This window comes from Lynx canadensis, chromosome X (genome assembly GCF_007474595.2).
Source record: "Lynx canadensis isolate LIC74 chromosome X, mLynCan4.pri.v2, whole genome shotgun sequence".
Lineage (NCBI taxonomy): Eukaryota > Metazoa > Chordata > Mammalia > Carnivora > Felidae > Lynx > Lynx canadensis.
Window position 1 is genome coordinate 96884805 of NC_044321.2, and position 21326 is coordinate 96906130.

Below are 21326 nucleotides of genomic sequence, written 5' to 3' on the forward strand. Positions count from 1 at the left end.
GAGAGAGAGAGAGAGAGAGAGAGAGAGAATGAATATCTCAAGCAGGCTCCATGCTGCCAGCTCAAACCCATGAATTGTGAGATTATGACCTGAGCTGAAACCAGGAGTTGCATAACTGACTGAGCCACCCAGGTGCCCCTAAACAGAGTAGATGATGTAAGTCTTCTGCCTGTGGATCTGTAGAATTGATATTTTGAAGTTTTACAGTCCATGAACATAATAGATCTCTCAATCTCCTTATGTTTTCTTTACTTTTTGCCATCAATATATTTTAATTTTCAGTATAGAGACTTTACACAACTTTTCTCAAATTTGTTCTTCAATATTATTATGCTGATGTTATTTATAAACAATATAAGTTTTCTTTCCCAATTTGCTTTCTCCTAGAATAAAATACAATTGATTGTTGTTTACTGACCTATTAAATTAATAATTTAATTGATAATATTTTAACTCCCATCTCATTGCATTCATTAGGACCTCTAGGGCAATGATGAAATAGAAATGAGAGTGAAATCTTTATCTGATTTTTAGTTTAGGGACCAAATGGCCATTATTTCACCATTACATATGATTTTCTTTTGGATGCTATTTATCGAATCATATCATATATTTACTTCTGTTCCTAATTTGCCAAGAGGTTTTTATCAAAATTATGTGCTGGATATTATCAAATGCTTTCTTTACATTTCCTAAAATGGTTGGTTGTTATTTTTTTAACCTTTCTTCTGTTAATGTGGTAAGTAAAGTTCTAAAATCAATCTTAAAAAAGATCTTCTATACTTGGAATAAACTTGCCATGGTCCATTTTACACGATATAGGATTCAGTTTGTAACTTTTTGTTTAAAGTTTTGCACTTATGTTCTTGAATGATATTGGCATATAATCATCTTTCATAATTTTTGGTTTTGGTCAGGTATTGGTGCTGAAAGTATGGTGATTTCATTAGGTAATTGAGCTTTTCTCTCTTTTTATTGTTATTATTTTTTAACTTCTTAGTTTATTAATCCTCTGATGAAAAATCTGCACAGTCTCTGCAGAAAAAGTCACTACAGAATCTTTACTCTTCCTGTTGTCCAATCTCCAGCTTACTTTTTATTGGCACCAACATGGGCTTTCACAGTCCCCCTGACTTTCTTTATTCTGCTCTTGTGTTCCTTTCTCTGTTTTCTTGAGCTCTTTTTCTTTTCATACAGGCCATGTCTTGAAAGTCTATGTTTGGGTTCATTTTTCTTTGCATCATCCATGGAATCATAAATCATGGCAAAGCCAGTTGTCTTCCCACCACCAAAATGGGTTCTGATTCAAATACAAAGATGATATCTGGTGTGGTCTTCTACATTTTGGTTAGTTTTTTCCTGAATATTCTGTTTTAGGTACTGTTGCCTTTCTGAGGTGAAGAACATCAATGACCATCTGTTTCTGGTGATGTAGTCGGTTGGTCTTGAACTTTCTGATCTGGATAGTTAGTGTGTTATTCGTGATGGTGGCCAAGCTTCAAGCAGTGAGGGAGGAAAAGAGCTCCCTCTTTTTAAATGTAAGCTGTGTAAGAGTTAAAGATTGCTGATATGATATATTTATGAATCCTTACATGTTTGGTAAAATTCTCCAGGAAAGGTTCCTGAGCCTGGAGGTTTCTTGGTGGGAACATAATTACAAATTCAATTCCTTTAATAGATTTTTTGAATCTTTTTTATTTTGAGAAAGAGAGCGTGGGGGGGGGGTTGAGAGGCAGAGGGAGAGAGAGAGAATCTTAAGGAGGCTGAATGCCCAGGGTGGGGTGGGGGTCTGGATTCCATGACCATGAGATCATGACCTCATCCAAAGTCAAGAGTCAGATGTTTAATCGACTGAGCCACCCAGGCACCCTTCCTTTTATAGTTTAAAGTTAGGTAAAAATCTGTCTATTTTGCAGGTTAGGAACAATTTTTCCTCTATACTTCTAGATTATATGGCTTGTGTAATAATTAAATTGATGTAAGACAGGTTTAATGTGAGAAATACAAATTTAGTTTTGTATATATGGGAGCTTCATAAAAATATGATGTCTCATGACAATCAGTTACAGCCTTATATGCCATCCTGAGTTAAGCAATGGGAAAGGGGCTCTTTGCTCCAAAGAGTAGGAGGGCAATTCACAGGAGCATAAAAAGAGCATATGTTTAGTGATTAGATGTTTGTCTTGACATACAGATAGACATTCATATCAAAGTTATCTCTGGTAATAGCTCTCTTTCTGGGGGGCAAAGACCGTATCTAAATTCTTTTAGGTCGTTAAGGGAGAGGTAAAAGTTTTTGAGTGTACGTGGTCTTGATTGCTGTCAGCCCCAAATAATCCACATGCTAAAGTGGCATATTTCAGATTCATGTATTTTGCTTCCCTTCAATTTTAACTAAATTTTCTTTTTGTTTAATATTTTCGTGACTTTTTTTAAAACTTCTTGAGAGAAATGACTAGATCAGATCACCTTTTTTTTAAAGCTCCAAATAGTAGATATTTTAGGCTTGTGACCAATACAGTCTTTTTCACAATTACTCATCTCTTCTATTGTATTTCAAAGGCACCCATAGGCAATACTTAAACAAGTGAGCTTGACTGTATTTTCCTAAGAATGTTAACAAAAACAGGTGACTGGCCTGTGGGCCATTGTTTGTTAGCTCTTTACCTCCATCATTGATTTTTCAGCCTTTTTTTCCCTAAGTTATGCATTTAAGATTATAAATTTTTCTCTAAACCTCAACTTTTAATATAGCTTATTTTCATTATTATGTAGTTCAAAATATTAAAGATTTCACTGAGATTTCTTTTTTGCCCCATGGTTATTTTGAACTGTATAGCTTAGTTTCAATACATGTAAAGGTTTTTAAAGTTACATTTTGTTGTTTTCTAGATTAATTCCACTGTGGGCAGAGAGCATGTTCTATGTAATTTAAAGCTTTATGATCATTTTTGGTATAATTTTGTAAAATTCCACATAACTCTTTAGTTCGTTGTGCTGTTTATATGTACTAATTAGGTGTAATTTGTTAACAATTTTATTTATAATGTCTCTATTTTATTTGTTTTCTTATTTATCAGTAAGCGAGATAATTGTGTTAAAAATTTCCCACTATGGATGTGAATTTGTCCATTTTCATTCTGTGTGTGTGTGTGTGTGTGTGGTTTTATATTTTTCCCCCAGTTTTATTGATATATAATAGAATACAGCATTTGTATGAGCTTACAGTGTACAGCATAATGACTTGTCTTACATATATTGTGAAATCCACAAGTTTAGTTCACATCCATTATCTCATGTAGATACACAAAAAGAAAAGGAAAAGAAATATTTTTTGTGACCTGGAACTTTTCATGTTTACTCTTTTAATGTACCATTCAGCAGTGTTAACTATAGCCATACTGTTATATATTACGTCCCTATTATTTATTTCTCTAACAGGAAATCTGTGCCTTTTGACCACCTTTTTTTCCATTTTCAATACTGTGAAATTTTCCTTCCATATTTTGAAGCTATGCTAATGGTTCCTATGAGTTTAGAACTGTGTTATCTTCTTAATGGATTGACTCCTTTATTGTAATGAAGCATCCCTCTCTGTCTTTGGCGTTAGTTCTTTCCTTTAAGTTTACTCCCCTGAGTTTTACATAGTATTATAGTAGACTAGCTGTGTCAGCTTCCTTTTGTTTTAAGTGTGCATGGCATATCTTTTTCATCTTTTTACTTTCAACTTTCTGTTTTCTTCTTTTTTTTTTTTTTTTAAATTTTTTTTTCAACGTTTATTTATTTTTGGGACAGAGAGAGACAGAGCATGAACGGGGAAGGGGCAGAGAGAGAGGGAGACACAGAATCGGAAACAGGCTCCAGGCTCTGAGCCATCAGCCCAGAGCCTGATGCGGGGCTCAAACTCACGGACCGTGAGATCGTGACCTGGCTGAAGTCGGACGCTTAACCGACTGCGCCACCCAGGCGCCCCTGTTTTCTTCTATTTAAGATGTGTTTCCTTTAAGAAGCATATATATTTGTATTTAGTTTGACAATTGTTGAGCTGGAATATCTTGTTTGTTTAGATTCTCTATAATCAGTACATATATTTTCATTTAAATCTATATTCCTCAATCCATCCAATGTCTTCCATCCATTTTAAGTTCTTGTCTTCTTTCTTATCTTGCCTTCTTTTGGATTTATTATCCATTTTGTATTTTTTATTTTTTCCGTTTTCTTTTGCATGCTCACTATATACTTTTTAATTATTTTGTTAATGGCTACCCTAGATATTACAACATCTATCCATGGTTTCTTCTGACCTTCAAATACAATAACTCCATTTATTATTTTCCAACTTGTGTGCTGTTTGAATTGTGTGTTTCAAATTCAGAAATATATATATTTTTAATTTTAATGTTTATTTATTTTTGAGAGACAGAGACAGAGCATGAGCATGGGAGGGGCAGAGAGAGAGGGAGTCATAGAATCTGAAGCAGGCTCCAGGCTCTGAGCTGTCAACACAGAGCCCCATGTGGGGCTTGAACTCACAAACTGTGAGATCATGGCCTGAGCCAAAATCGGATGCTTAACTGACTGAGCCACCCAGGTGCTCCTAAATTCAGAAATATTTTAAACTCAATCAGATATTATTATCATTGTTGTTGTTTACAGTCAATAGTCCTCTGGATTTACCCCCAAATTTCTGCTTTCCCATCTCCTCCTTTCTTCCTTTATTTCTGTGTTTGTATCTGGGATTATTTTCCTTCTTCCTGAAGAGCATCCTTTTAGTATTTCCCTCAGTGTAAGTCTGGGTGGTAAAAAACCAATTTTGGTTTGGGTTTATAATTATTTTCTTTTGGCATTTTGAGATTACTGTTTGCTTTTCTCTAGATTTTGTTGTCTTTGTTGACATAAGCAGCAAATATGATTATTAACATGCTGGACATCATCTATTCTTCTTCTTTTTTTATTTCTTGAGATAAAACTTTTTAAACCATTTTAATATATACAATTTCATAGTTTTTAGTATTCTGATTTCCTTTAAGATTTTTTTCATCAGTTTTACTATGAGTGGTTTTAATTATTATATTTCCTGTTTCAAATTCATAGGGCATTTTGAATCATTTATTTGATGTCTTTCTCTAGTTTCAGAATGTGTTCAGTCACATCTCCTCTATTCTTTATTTTCTCTTCCCCTCTTGAGACTTACTTTATTTTTTTCCCACTCTTTTGTCTCTTCATGGTTCTTTTTGCCTATTTTTTAATGACCTATTTTATAGTTTACTGAATTTCTTTTCAGGTATATTGTCATTTACTATTAAATTCATCATATGAATTTATAATTATGGTTGCTGTATTTTTAGTTTTAGAAATTTTATTTTTTATGCTTTCTAGTTTTCTCCACACATTCTTGGCATTTTTCTTTTATTTCATTGAATATATTCACCATGCTTATTAAAAAGATCTGTGTCTGATACCTCCATTAATTTTATTTTCTGATATTTCTTTTTATTTTCTCTATCATTTTTTTATATTTTTTCCTCATCTGTGTACTGTTCTTTGATTTAGTGATGGATATTGTACATAAAAAACTGTAGAAGGAGTGCCTGGGTGGCTCAGTTGGTTAAGCGTCCGACTTCAGCTCAGGTCGTGATCTCATGGCTTGTAGGTTGGAGCCCTGTGTCAGGCTCTATGCTGACAGTTCAGAGCCTGGAGCCTGCTTCAGATTCTGTGTCTCCCTTGCTCTCTTCCCCCCCCCCCCTCACATTCTGTCTCTCTCTCTCTCTCTTAGAAATAAATAAACATTTAAAAAATTAATTAAAAATAGACATTAAAAAACTATAGAAAGCATTTGAGCCCTGAAATGACAGTATCTTCCTTAGGCACCCCTCCTCCCACCCCACTCTTTTTAGCTAACAGATGGCTATCGGAACTCACAGTCCTGGATCATCTTAATCCAATTTCAGTGACTAGTAGGCATACATTCTGAGTGATTTGGTCTATTTATAAATTCATCCCTTATTCCTAGGATTTAAACCTTTGTGGCCCCAACCTAAAGCTTTTATCAGCATGCACTCCCTCCTCCACAGTAGTCTCTGGACTTTAGTTTTTGTCCCACAACCTCTTCAGATTTTCAAGTGTATTATTTAGTTTTCAGCTTCTAAGCTGTGTGTTCCAGAATGAAAGGTCCAGGTCACCTGTCTTGTTTTTCTTCTCCTTTTATATCTTTATTCTACAAGTTTTAACCACCTTGTTAATTCTCCAACTTAGAGATGACTGTTCAAATATTTATGCCAGGTTTCCTGGTTGTTTTGGGGGAAAGATTGTCCTTAATACCTAGTTTACCTTTATATGAAGTAGAGATCTGCTATTTGTTTTTAAAATGTCTTCTTGGCCAAACTAAAAAAAAAAACTTAGAAACTTTTATCAGATCTTCAGAGTCTTTTTGTGGAAATTTTGCTTATGCATGAAATTCAGTTTTAATAGCCACTAATTAAGATGATACAAAAGAAATATAGGCTCCTGTCCTTCTGACTAAGGAGCTTTATTTTCAGTTAGTAAGTCCTACTTTCCATGGCTTGAAGTAGTTAGTGATTTGTAGTATATTCCTTTTGTTGTTGTTGTTGTTGTTATTACATGGGGCTCAAACTTAGAACCCTGAGATCAAGAATCACATGCTCTACTGACTGAGCCAGCCAGGCACTTCTGTAGAATATTGTTTTTATGCTAGGCTTTGATTGGGTGGATAACCTCCACATAGTAGTTGAGAATTCACATAGAAGTTAAGGGCTGGAGCTAGGGTTTGGTAGATGGAGATCACCAGAGGGAGGGAGAAGGGTATTGCTTGTATGGAACCACATAAGCTAGGGTTTAGTCACCACTGAACCTATTTAATTCATACCATGGTGACTGAATAGTTTATCCCTTAATCCTTCTTTCCCTTGATTTGTTGTTAATACTAATCAGGCTGTGCTGGAAGCTTGGGAATTCATTGGTGCACATTGTAAAACATGTGTTAATTTGATTGCCTGTGATTTCTGTAGCAGACCCAGGAGTGCAGCAAACATACAGGTGATTGTATAAAGTCTGCATAGTCCCCCAGTTGGGTGTTTTACAATCAGCTCTACCTCAGGAGTATCTCAGTTAATCTAGCTGTTTTCTTCTAATACTCAGTTGGAGAATCCTGCGTACTCACTACCCCTTGCATTAGTACCTGAGTGAGACGACTGTGAGTATAACCCTAAAGCATAAGCCACACTGGTAAAGATTAAGAAGGGCCCACATTGTACCTGCCTATTCAGCATGCTGATTTCACGTGCCTGAAGTGACTGCTTTTTGGAGCTCAGTATTTTTTCTTGTGAATTTGCCAGAGATGCATGAGGCATCTTGGTCAACTCCTCAGGGTCTAGAGCCTGTATCTTTGAGGCTCTCTGTGGCTCTGTATCTCTGGTGGGTGTGAGGAAAGGAGGCAAGGTAGTATAGTGACCATGAACTTAATTTCATAAACTCAGTTGTACAAGATATATTTTATGTGTTTCCTGTAAGTCAAATTTAATCTATTCTGATCATCCAGTTTATCAGGCTGGTTGGAAATTCAATCTAAATTATTATTGGTCTTTTTCCTATCACTTTACCCTCCTACATTGTGTTATGGTCCTGAGAGTCTAGCGCCAAACAGGACATGCAGGAAGGACGTTGATCTTTTGTTTGTACTGATGTACTCCTCATACATACACTGACCCACTCCTCATCCAAGCCTGCATCATCTCTTGAAGGTAAGGTCCACTGTGGCTTCCATGGATTTTTGCTGAGTTTTAGAGCCTCTAGGATTTAGCATCTTTGTAGACCTCTGGGCACGTATTTTCCTCTGAGGTCTTTTTTTTTTTTAATCATTTTTAAGGTTTATTTTTGAGAGAGAGAGAGTGCAAGCAGCAGAGAGGTTGAGAAAAGGGGAGACACAGAACCAGAAGCAGGCTCCAGGCTCTGAACTGTCAGCACAGAGCCTGACGTGGGGCTTGAACTCACTAGCCATGTGATCACGACCTGCGGGGAAGTTGGATGCTTAACCGACTGAGCCACCCAGGCGCCTCTCCTCTGAGGTCTTGATGCCATGACAGGGTGCTTTGAGGGAGAGAGCATCCAAACATGGTTCCCACTTCAGTCTCTTAGAATTTTTTGTTCATTTGTGGAAGCAAAGGTGAACGTGTAACGAAAGTACTCTGAAGTTACCTTGAAACTGTAAACATCTCTTTCTTCCACTGGATGAAAGGGGGCTGTGGGAAGCTGTCAACTCTAAGACACAGAGGTACGGAGACTGGACTTTATAATCATTAGTTGATTTCCTGATTACCTATTGGGTGTCAGATCCTGTGCAATGAATAAAATTTACTTTGTGTTCTCAGGGAGGTGATGTTCCTAGTAGGGGAATAAAGAATATAGTAGAAAAAGGGGTTCTTACTACTAATGACCTCAACTTCCCAGGCAACCATCTTAACTCTTCGCTCTCAAATTGCGTTTTTAAAGTTCCACTGGTAATTATGAGTCAGTCATTCTTTGGGGGTGTCTGGCCTATAACGGTGGGGATGGCTGAATGTGTCTATTTTTGTACTAGGTGCTCTTGGGCTGTGGCCTCAAAGGATGGAACTGTGTGGCTCAGGCAGTTTTCTGAAATCTGTGGCTTTACAAGACTTCCTGCTGTAGATAAGGACACTGACTTCTCTTATCTGCTTGTCCCTAGGTGCCTCTTTCTGGTGAGATAGTGAATTTACCTGCAGAGTTGGATTGCTTTTATCCCTGAACTATATACTGCAGACACTTGAGATTAGTGCCAGGAGAGGAGAAAGGGTAATTGTTTCTGGGGAAAAGAATTGTGTAGGTAGTAGTTGTTTAAAAAAAAACTGGGGGCTAGAGTGGTAGTTAGTCAAATATGGCTGCCAGACAGCAGAGAAAGAGCCTTTTAGCATCTTTTTCAATGAGCTCTGTACTGACATGCTTTGTACTCTGACAGTTATTCTAGGGAAGAGTGCTTAAAATGTTACAGCCTTTTAAAAAAATTCCTCACCTGTTTTAGTTGTATATCACGTTTTTGTTGAGTCTTCTGGAATGCTAGGGATATCAGGGTTTTATTAATTCAGTGATACTGCATTGTAAATCAGAAAGTTGGCGTTCTTCGCCCATACCGTTTTAATTTTCTAAGCATCTGAGCAAACTACAACTGTTACCTCAGAGATATCTGAATGCTCTTCTTGTTAAGTATACATTTATCCTAAAGAACTTGGTTCTGGAGAGAGCCTTTTATGTGCAATTTTGACTTTATATTTTGTAAACCCGTATTGATTTTTTTTCCATCTCCATAGAAGTGGGATTCCTTTCCAGAGCTTTAGGCCCTTTAAGAAATGTGAGTACATCTAAATGGAACTTCTAGAAAGAGCCCTTAAAATTACCCTAATAATTTAGGGGTATCAGGGTTACAAGCATTCCTTTTCAATTAGGCAGAAGGGAATTAATTAATTGTGAGGAAAAAGCGTGTTAAGCCACATTCTCCCAGCAGGAATGGTTAGTTTCTTAAATATCTGTATTCCTGTCACTTGGGATGTACAGTTGACCTTTGAACAATATGAGTTTGAACTGTGTGGGTCCACTTAGATGTGGATTTTTTTACAGTATTGTAAATGTATTTTCTTTATGATTTTAATATTTTTTCTCTGGCTTACTTTAAGAGTACAGTATATCATTCCTATAACCTACATATATGTATTAACTGTTGTTAGTAAGACTTCTGTTCAACAATAGGCTGTTAGTAGTTATGCTTTTGAGGAGTCAGAAGTTTTATATGGAATTTTGACTACTTAGGGGCTAGAGCTGCTAAGGCCCCTGTTTTTCAAAGGTCCAACAGTATTTATGTGAGAAATAAGCATATTTGGGGAGTAGATATAGTAGGTCCTCTGGTCTCTGAGATTTTTCTCACTGGATGGTCCATCTCCTTAGCTTCTTTGGAGACCCCACATGCTTTCTGTATCCTCACAAAACTTGTTTTTAGTAAGGAATCCAAAGTAGGAATTCATAGTAGAGTGTGAATAACTTAACGACTTAACCTGCCCCTCTCCTAAGTCATTTGCATGTGAAAAAGCTGACAAAGCCCAAAAGAAAGCCTCTCACAGGAGATTTTCAGTTATCAGTTCTTCAGTGGAAAGGGTATTTATTAACAAGTAATATCTTTCTGTACCTCCTTCTCCCCCCATCCAATATTCAATCGGGGTTCCCCTAGTCTCTTTTAATCTGATGTCTGATATCCACACTGAGTGGCAGTTGAACTGTGGCTGACCAAGTCTCTAACTTGCTCTGTGACACTGTGTGTTGGGGGGAGTGGGGTGGGGGGAGGCTGGTGGTGTGGTGGAGACTGGCCTTGCAAAACAGAGGAGTAGTGATGAGAGAGGAAGTAAGTTTAGCAAATCACATGGACATCCACTTTGGACCTTTTGGAAACACAGGCCTAGTTTCTACTTCTTATAACAAGAATCTTATGACTCTTTTGATTAAGTAATGTAAAGTATGTAATTTAGTACATTTGGAGACAGGCCAGTGTGGGACTCTGTATAATTGTTTTTTTTTTTTTAAGTTTATTTATTTATTTTTTTGAGAGAAAGAAAGAGCGTGAATACGAGTGGGGGAGGGGCAGGGAGAGAGAGAATCCTGAGCAGGGTCCATGCTGTGCACAGAGACTGACACAGGGCTCAGACCCACAAACTGCAAAATCATGACCTGAGCTGAAATTAAGAGTATGATGCTTAACCAATTGAGCCACCCAGGTGCCCCTCATTCTGACTTCTTGACTGTATATTCGTGGGATGAATCCTTTACCTTCTGTAGCCTTCAATTCCTCAAATGTAAAATGAGACTCCTGCTTTCCACTGTCCAAAGATGCCACAAAGAACAAATGAAGTAATAGATATAAAAGCATGTTGCAAACCCAAAAGCTATAAAGAGCTATTAAAGCTATATAAAGCTCAGGATAATAGTTTAAGAACATTTAGCTGATATCTTTAACTCCCTTCTCCCTGTTCTTCCCTGATATTACATTGCCTTTCACTTCTTTGTTTGGGAAAGGACACACTAATGTAAAACTGGCGGTATAGTGTGGTTAGACAGAAATAATTGAGTGCCCCTGGGCAGTGACAAAGGGCCCATTGTTTAGGGTGGCCCTGTACTTGCCTTAATGGACTGCTCATCACCTTGAAATTCTTAATTTTTGAATAAAGTGTTCCCACATTTACATTTTGCACTCAGTCTTCTAGATTTTGTAGCTAGCCTTGCTCCAGGGTTGTTCTCTGTTCCTTTGTGGAGTTGGAACCAGAAGTTCCTTTATAACCCACTGGGAGGAGGAGTATATGGAAGTTAGCTGAGAGTCTGGCTGGGAAGTTGGCCAGAGTGGGTTTAATGTCGGTAGTTAAGTAGCTACCTAGACGAGCATTGTGGGGTGGCCGGTCTGGATTGAGGACCAAATGTTAAGCCAAACGTTGTGCTAACAAGTGCTATGGTGGAGCCTAACCAGGAGTGAGGACCATTGGGCCTTGACTATACTAAAAGAAAACAGCTTAGAATTCACCAGCAAATGCTAACAGAGTGAACCGTCACCAGGTGGGCAGGCCCATTGCCACACAGACCCAAGGAATGAGGAAGTCAGAGGAGAGTTATAAGTAGCTGTGAGTGATTGTGAGTTTCCCTCTCATTTTCTCCTGCTATAAGCTTATGTAATGGTTACATGGGAAAAGTGGAAGTCAGTGAATTGAGTTCACAAAGCAGTTGTATTCTTTCCATCTCCCTCTCTGCATACTCAAACCTGCATCATGGTTTGTTCTTTCTTTGCCACTGAGTGATGTACTGGAAGCTTCTATAGTTCTGGGATAATTAAAAATCCCCTGGTCACATTTGGCCACAAGAATAGTCTCATTTCAGTAATTAAAATGCCAAGTCCTATGTACTAGTCAATATTGTGAACTTCATTTTGAAGTTAAAACTCATTCCATCTCTGAGCATGGTCAGTTTCAGACTTAACTGTAGTAGACAAGGAACATATTTTCACCTTCATATCTCCTCGTTGTGCTCCTCCTTCTCCCAATTTCTGAGCCACATTTTTGAACTCTTTGGGAAGTGGTGGGTGGAAGGATGATACATAAGGAATGAGAAAAGACTTATCTGAAAGGCCTTTCTGTGGTTTGACTTTAATGTACCTATTCGGCAGGTGTTTAAACCTTACTCCTGATTTGTTTTTCTGTTACTGTATTCTGTTTTGAGTTATTTGGTGATCTCTACTTCTAGATTCCTTAACAAAGTTAATGTTTGTCTTCTGGATTGCTATTAAAGAAGTCCCTCCCACTCAACCAACTCCTAATTCTGATTTAAAAACAAAAACAAAAAACCCAAACCAAATAAAACAAAACAAAAAACCCCTTCATTCACTTGTGCTGAGGTCCCATTGCCCTTTTGTGATGGAGTATTTAAGGAAGCTCACTTCTGATCTATGGTAGGTTGAATAATAGTTTCCCAAAGATTTTAGTGTCCCAGTCTTCTGGAACCTGTGAATATGGTACCTTACTTGATAAAAGAGACTTTGCAGATGTGATTAGGGATTTTGAGATGAGGAGATTATCCTGGGTTATCAGGGAGTTCTCTGTATCATTACAAGGGTTCTTATAATAGGGAGGCTAGAGGTCAAAGGGCAGAGAAGGCAATGTAACAGTGGAAGTAGAGATTCAGGTGCTGTGGCCATAGCCAAGGAATGTTCACCCTCTCTAGAAGTACGAATAGACAAGAATGGATTCTCCCTTTAAGCCTTCCAAAGGAACCAGTTTTGCAAACACCTTTTTTAGCCCTGTAAAACTAATTTTAGACTTCTGACTTTGGTTTAGGGCCCTCAGTTTATGGTAATTGTTACAGGAGCAACAGGAAAGAGCTTCATGTCTAAAAGCAATACAATGCAAAGTTAATGTGGACAGATTGTTAGACTGTAGGCTAGTGTTAGTGTGCCATCTTCTCTTCACTCTATTCTTAGAGCAGCTAGCCAGCTGCAACCTGTTGCCCTTTAGATTTCCAAGTAGACACTAGCTTCTTGTGACCCCTAATTTGCAGGGGATGCAAAGTAAGCTCTCTGAATGTTCTTCTTGAGGACCCTCTCACTTGAGTTGAGCTAAGAGGAAAACACCAACTCCCTTCTCTTATGGGGAGAAGGAAGAGAAATGTTACTAGAAATCAACGATCTTTCTGAAAGAGATCATTACTTTCCATTTTCCAGTCCATCGTCAGCATCAACTCAGTAATGCCAGAGGTGGATATTCTTTGAAATTTTTGCAGTGGTTATTCACAAGCCTCAGTTTGGAATATAAGCATACTAGCAAATAGTTTTTTTTTTATACTTAATCTTCTGAGGTGTCAGATTAAACCGATCATAAAGCCCAGGTGCCATCTTGGGGATGAGCAGTAGGATGGAGAGCACATTTTAAAGACTGAATTAAGAGTTTAAATTATTAGATTAGACTAAAATGAATAAACTAGATAATTTTTCTCTTCTATCGAATGATCAACTTTGTGAGAGTTTATGCACACTATCAGATCAATTATGGAATAAATTAATAAGCTGCATTTTCTTTATGCATCTGCATGCAGTGTGACTTGTTTTATCCTACTCTGTGTCTGATTTTTGAGTACCTAATGGTTGGCAATGTTGGCAGTGCTTCCTCAATGTGAGGACTATTGTGGAGTCTATTTAAATTTATGCAATCAGGGGCGCCTGGGTGGCTCAGTCGGTTAAGCATCCGACTTCAGCTCAGGTCATGATCTCATGGTCCGTGAGTTCGAGCCCCGCGTCAGGCTCTGTGCTGACAGCTCAGAGCCTGGAGCCTGTTTCAGATTCTGTGTCTCCCTCTCTCTCTGACCCTCCCCTGTTCATGCTGTCTCTCCCTGTCTCAAAACTAAATAAACGTTAAAAAAAATTTTTTTTAATTTATGCAAACAGTTTCTATAGCAATCACTATGGTAAAGACTTTTACTGAGTGCTAAAAATATGGAACTCTATAGGTAGTACCTGACCCGTGGTGTAGGAAAGAAGATCCATCTATATGTCTAATATTTTTAGTATCTAGGTGGCAATAGTGGGATAAAACACCTTCAAAGAGTATATGTGTAAAGGAAAATGAAGAATTATATCCCCATACTATAGAGAGCCCCATTTTGTAGGACTCTTGGTAATAATCTTCATACCCTGCTTAAGCTCTCTGTCCATACATGCTGTGCCTGCTCACACTATGTAATATCTCAAGTGAGAAAAAAAGTATAAAAATAAAAACCCAGAAACATCTGTTGGATCTGAAAAAGCATGGTGCTGATTTACATCCAGAACCATCATCAGCTGAGAAATGAATGAACAGGATGGCATGTTTAATGCATAGTGTACAGAATCTTAGGTGTAAGTGTCTCATCTTTGAACAGAATGGCTATTATACCTATTTCTCAGATAGTAATTAATCAAATCTTACACTTAGATCGCAAGTGATTTTAGGAAGCTGACATTATGATTTTGATTCTGGCAGAGTGATTTTTATAAAGTAAGTGACTGCATGGGTTTTATTAGCAATACATGTGATATCCAAAAGGGATAGACTGGGAGTTAAGACACATAGGTTCTAAACCCACCTTTGTTGTGTGTTAGCTATTTGATCTTGAACAATTCACAATGTACCTGGGCCTGTTCATTTTCGTACATGAAATGTAGATGATAATCTCTGCCCTGCTCATCTCATTGGGTAATTGTGAGCCTCAAGTGAGGAAATACACATGAAAGAGCTTCATGTAATATAAAGTGCTTTTCACATAAGGAGTGTTACTGTGTTAGCTTTAGAATGACTCATGTGTGTGTGTTTATTGAATTCTCTTTACCTCTCATTTTCCCCTCTGAGGAATTCCCATTACTGTCTTAAGGATGGTCTATTTTTAGTGTGCCATCTTGTGTGTGGTCTACTATTTTAGTTTCTCAAGACATTTCCCTTTGTATCTAATGGATTTCCCTTATAGGAATGGATGGTAAGAGTCTGTTCTGCCACCTGAAAGTGTTTCAAAATTTGTCTCTTCGTATGTTGGAACTACTGTATTTACTGATATATATAATTTTTTTTGCATGTTCTTTTTCTCTCTTCCTAGTCTCAATAATTAAATACAAGTTTGTTCTTCTCTATTATTTTATTGTTGGAAGAATGTTAATTGCTAGTATCAATTAAATTCTAAACTTTGAAATGTGCATCAGAACAATTTAAGGGACATAAACTATGTTGATTATAGTAAACCAAGGTGTATTAGTCAGGATAAGCTAGGTTATGCTGCAGGAACAAAGGACTCTGAAATCTGAGTGGTTTCAAACATGAAAGCTTTATTTCCTGGATTCCCATGCTACACATCCATTTCAGGCCTTTGGGGTTTCTGCTCTGTGTTGCCATCACCCTCACTCTGTGACTTTGGGTGATGGAGGTGCAAATATAGGGAACAACGAAGAGACTTCTGAAGGTTCTTACAATGACAGTTGTCTGGTTCAAAATTGGCATGTATCACGTCCATTCACAACTCTTTGCACAGAAGTGGTCATTTGGAATCACCGGGAGCCACAAGGAAGGCAGGATGTACAACTACATGCCTGGAAGAGGGAAAAACTAAACATTTTGACAAGTTTAACTAAATTGCTCATGCTTTTTTGAGGCCTCTGTTTTACAACAGAGGAATCATTTATCAGTTTTGCTGTGGATAGTCTTTCTGGTGCCTGGATGATTGTTAATTCACCTCTGAGATCTCATTTATAGAGTTAAATTCCAAGGTAAAGTCAATATAAGCATTCTTTCTGAAGTCTTCCTCTCGTGCTAGTGATGCCCCTTGTCATTATTTGATGGCAGGATGTGGTTATCTCCAGCCTCCTATGTTTTCTCCTCTAAATGGTATTAGTCAAAAATGGCACACGACTTAACAGTTGTAAGAAAACAGGATTCTAGTTTGTTCAGAAAATGTAGTGTATATGATCTCTTCGATCCAGGGAAAGATTTTTATTTTCTAACCGATGCTCCTCTTTGATAAACATGAAAATGTCATGTCTTTACTGTTGTTTTAAATTTCCAAGTAAATTAGTGTGACTAAAAACAAATCAAAGAAATTACCAGTTTAGAATTTCTGTTTTTAAAACTACCCACGTACCTCTTTTCCCAGAAGATTTTATGCTCCATGGGATGATTCCTCCTGCTTGCCATCTCTGTAGCATTCTGTCATCACCCCAGTTGAAAATGATTCCTCCTCTAATTATATCATTTGCATTTATATCCATTGTTACAGTGGGGATTGGGGAACTTTTCAGGCTGTGTGTCAGAGCCTACAATGGCCTTGAAGGATGAAAAGGCTTTGGGTGGGGCGCCTGGGTGGCTCATTTGGTTATCTTTAACCTTCTTTAAGCCAACTTAATTGACCACAAAACTTTTTCATGAAATATCAATTAATATTACATACAACACTTTTTCAGAAATGTTGCCCTTGGGGCACCTGGGTGGCTCAGTCCATTAAGCTTCCTACTTCCCAAGGGAACCTGCTTGGGATTCTCTCTCTCCCTTTCTCTCTGTCCCTCCCCTGCTCTCTCTCTCTCTCTCTCTCTCTCTGTCTCAAAATAAATAAACATTAAAAAAATAAAAGGCCTTGGGTGGTCAAATTCAGATGGGAAGTGGTTTTTTACTGAATAACACATTATATTATGATTCCTATTACCATTCTGTTTCTGTTTTTAATTTCCTTTATATTCTTTCACAGTACTGTGAACATAGTAGATGCTAGTTCAAACTGGCTTGTTCTGTGAATAAAGAAGTTGACCTACCCTAAACTCCTGTGTGGAAGCTCAGATATTGATAGGCAGGCAACTATAAAATGTATAAATTCCAGCAGAAGCAAGTTTTCAAATATTAAAGCTTTTTCTAACCTTCTCAAGGAATTCTACAAGATTGTAATAGTCTGGATATTAAAAGAGACTTTGGGCAAAGAAGCTAAAACTCACCAGTTGGGTGATTCAGCGACAGAGATTTATAATCTGGGACTGCAGACCCTCCCACTGCTCCCCACAAACACTCAGTTCTTTGTCTCTGGTGTGAGAGATTTGTATTATTCTAATTTAGCCTTTCTGCTTTTGGCCATTATTATCTGGTTTGAAATCCCCACCATTGATCTCAGTTTGCATGTAAAGATCAGGACATTGGTTCTGCAAGACCAGTGTTAAAAATCAGAAATATTTCCTGAGTACATATATCCCTTTTAACTTACCATATATTTTTTTTTTGTACATGTTGTCTTAGATGTCACAAAATGCCTGCTCTGGAATCCTCCAAAGGGAAGCAAGAAGGAGGAATGGGGGCTTCGTAAGAATACTTAGGAAATTCCACCTATCTATGAATTTAGCTCTCCTGACGCCCTTCACCAATTTGGTCTTGGCTCTGATTTTTCCCTTTATTCTGTCTTTGCCATGACCTTTCCTTTCCCTTAGTCCACCTGACTTTTTGCTGTTAGCATAGCTTCTTTCCAGACTGTGGAGCCCTGCTGGTTTGCCTAAGGAATAGCCTTCTTCATCTACTTCACAGTTTGTGATATTTACCGAAAAATATAAAGCCTATCACTATCCCTTTTTGTCTACACCTGCAGATTTCACTTTGTGTAATTGCCCCAAGTGAATTCCACGTGGCTAGTTGCCATGGAACATTTTTGTCTTTTGCTTTTAAGAAATTTATTCTTACCATTATTATTATTTTTTGTTATTCATTTGCAACAATGAGTGCTTTTGCAAATCTAATAAATACTCCAATTAATCTCTTGTAAAGAAAAAGAAATCACACATCATGTTTCCTTAATGTGAAGTGCTTCTAGTTAGCACAGACTTTCCTGCTGTTCCTTTTTCTGCAAAGTGGTCCTGTTACTGCTGTGGGAAATTTCACCGGCTTGTCTTTGGGAAATGCAAAAGGACAATAACCCTCCTATTCTCCTCAAAGGGCAGTGCCTTCTTGGGGACATGGCCACTTTTCCTTTCTACTTCAGACATAGTCAGCAGCTCTATGCTGTATAGAATGAGACATATGTATAATTTAAAAACCATTTCCTGCATCGTAATATCGGACTTTACCAGGAAAGCATATTCAAAGCTGATATTCCTGCAGGCCAAATGAACCCAGACCTTTTCTTTCTGCCTCTTCACTCCCTTTGTCAGTTCTCCTGGAGGATCAGGATTTAAAAAATTACATTAGTGTTTAATTTTTTGCAATATGTATTTCCATTCCCTGAATGCAAGGCTCCTCAACCACAGCAGGTCATTACCTGATGATTTTATTTCCCTGGTCGCCCTTTGACATTTAATGATTTCTAGCTTTGCCTTGTATATAAAAACATGAAACTCAGGAAATAGGTGGAAAAAGGCAAGGCCCGTCTTCTATTTATGAAGATTTTCTTCCTAGTGTGTTTTCTAGGACTTGGGACATTGCATTCATAACAGTTGTAAGATTCTAATTAGAGTTCCTAAACTGCTCAGGAAGATCCCTACCATATTGAGAAAGTTGTAGGAACATCAGTTTGGAGAGGCTTCTCGTTCTGTAGACTCACAGGTGATCAATATTCAGGACAGACCCTTCTAGATAAATTTTATAGCAAAGATTAATAGTTTAAAGTATCAGAGTTTTGTTTCAATTTTTGTTTATAAATCGTGGTTAAAAAAATCCCAAAGTTCACCTTGTCCAGGAAGCCTTTCTTGATCACTCTAGATCCAATTATTTTCTTGTCTGAACTGTTAGCAGTTAGCTGACACATAGTTACATATTACCTTGTGACAACTATTGTCTCAAATGACTAATTAACTCTGGTGTTATGATTTAAATATTTGTAAATACAGGTATTAATGTATCTCTTAACCCCCACCGTGGGGACAGACTTTGTGTACTTTATTTTGTTTCCTGAATCACTTAATGTCATCCCTTGTAGAACCCTGGTAGATGCTTTTTGAATAAATGAATGTATTAAGTGATACTTCCATTTTGAATTGCCAGTGAACCATAAATTATTACAGACCGATAAGCGTATCTTTTTTTAAGACACTTCCAGTGTTAGCTTGGAATCACTTCTGTGATTCATTTGAATTCTTTTCCTTGCACAGTAGTGTAACTACTTATTCTCTCTCCCCACCTGTTTGACACTTCCTACACTTTCCTTCTACCTTATTCCATAATTTTGGTTGTTTCTCGCTACTTTGGTCTTTGCCTCTTATTCTCCTTCTTGAATATTCATTCTCCTGGCAAGTTTATCTCCTGTCTGGCTTCAAATACAATCTCATTGTAGTTACTTTCCAATTCTACCTTTCCAGTCCTGTCTTATGGACATTAGTACAGTGTTGTCAAAATGGAGGGGGAGATAATCACTTGGGTATATTTCAATCACCTCAAAATTAATATTTTACTAAAGAAATTCATTATGTTTTCTATCACCCAAACAACCTTCTCTTTCTTCTTTCCTTCTCCATTTTTATTGGTTGTATGTGGTTCTGTCATCCCACAGCTCCTAGGCCTTGGAATCTTCTTTCTCATTCCTTTTTTCTTCAACTTTCATGTGTTATCTGTCCCCAAATCCTGTTGAGTCTCTCCTTGGAATGTATTTGAAGTTACTGCTTTTGTGACCTTAGCAAATGACCTGATTTCGGACTTTATCTAGGTTTAAATAATAGTTTACTTCTAGATTACTGTCTCAGCTTCCTAATTACTTTCCATAGTCCATTTGTTGTTGGGGAAGGTAATGATGGTTATTAGCAGAAATCGCCACTGTTTATTGTATAGTGTGTGATAGGCAGTATACTAATGCACTTCATGTAGGTTATCTCATTTGATTCTCCTAACAACCTGATGGAGTATATATTACTATGCACATTTTAGAGATTAAAAATCCTGCGTCTCAGAGAGGTTACATATCTTGTCCATGGCCTCACACGTAATAAGATGAAAAAAATCGGCATTTTAACTTTGAAGGCCATGCACCAATAACAAATACCCTGCATATCAGTGCCAGACCAGTATACCCTTTTCACTGTTCCACTCACCTTTTCAACATATGGAGATTCCCAGTGACTACAAAAACTAAATGAGGACCTTTATCTGGTTCTAAGGCTTCCCATGACCTTGTATCCTGTTCTGAATAATAGTATTTCACCATAGATCCATTCAGTTTAGTGGAGGAAAACTTTTTAATTACAAGGGAAAGGGAATATAAGGAATTAAACAATTATAGTAAACAAATAGGGAGGGAAGTATACAGAAGAACAAAGAAGGCTTAATACATCAAATTGGGTACTTACAACACCCACCCTTCTGGCTGGGGAAGCCTCACAGTGACCAGCCCGGTTGGAGTCCCCATTCAGAGTCCTGGGCTGAATGTCCTTCCCTCAGGTGAGACTTCCAACTAGCTATTGCCTCCAGGGCAATATATGCACTACCTGTGTGTGATCTCTGGTTAGTCATTAAGTTTGCCAATGTGCAGTCCCGAGCGAGCTGGTTTTTCTGTTTCTCTTATTGTAGCTCACAGTCTCAGGAGCCTGGGCATCTGCTTATTCCTCTTTCTTCCCTGATCCATTCCAGGGGGCCAGCCTGGTCTGGCTCAAGGAGGTGAGGCAGGAACAGAAGGGCCAGTTCTAATCCCAAGGCTAGGTACAGAATATAACCCAACTAAGCCCCCTCCATGTGTATGTGTGGTTTTGGGCAGATATGTATGATAAGTCACACAAACAACGTCTATACAAAATATATCCCCACAGCCTTCCAATTTTATTTCTCATGACTCTTGATAGCTACCCCCTGCTTAATCTAGGCTGACTTGACTTGATCATTGTTTTCCACTTCTTTCCCAATATTCACTTCCTCAATGATTTCCTCTAGTTCTGGGACACTGTTTCCTTACCTTCAAATCCTGCCTGTACTTTAAGGTCCAGTTTCTACCCCACTTCTCCATGATGCCTTCTCAAAATGGTCTAGCATGAGAAGAGATCTTGTTCGCTTTCTTAACTGCTCTGTGAATTAGTTTGTGTTCCATAAGATTTAGCATTCTGTGATGTATTCTTGTGATATTCTGTAGAATGAGATAATTCAAGGGAACATTTTTTTTATTGATGTATAGTTGACATACAATATTGTATTCATTTCAGTTGTACAACTTAATGATTCAACATTTATATATATTATGAAATGCTCACCACAATAAGTCTAGTTACCATCTGGCACCATACATAGTTATTACAATATTATTGACTATAT

The 21326-nt window shown here is 37.7% G+C and overlaps 1 pseudogene; it reads right to left on the reverse strand.

Moving 5' to 3' along the window:
• Positions 1–1089: 1089 nt before the first annotated feature.
• LOC115506877 lies at positions 1090–21024 on the reverse strand (annotated as a pseudogene).
• Between the last annotated feature and the right edge of the window lie 302 nt (positions 21025–21326).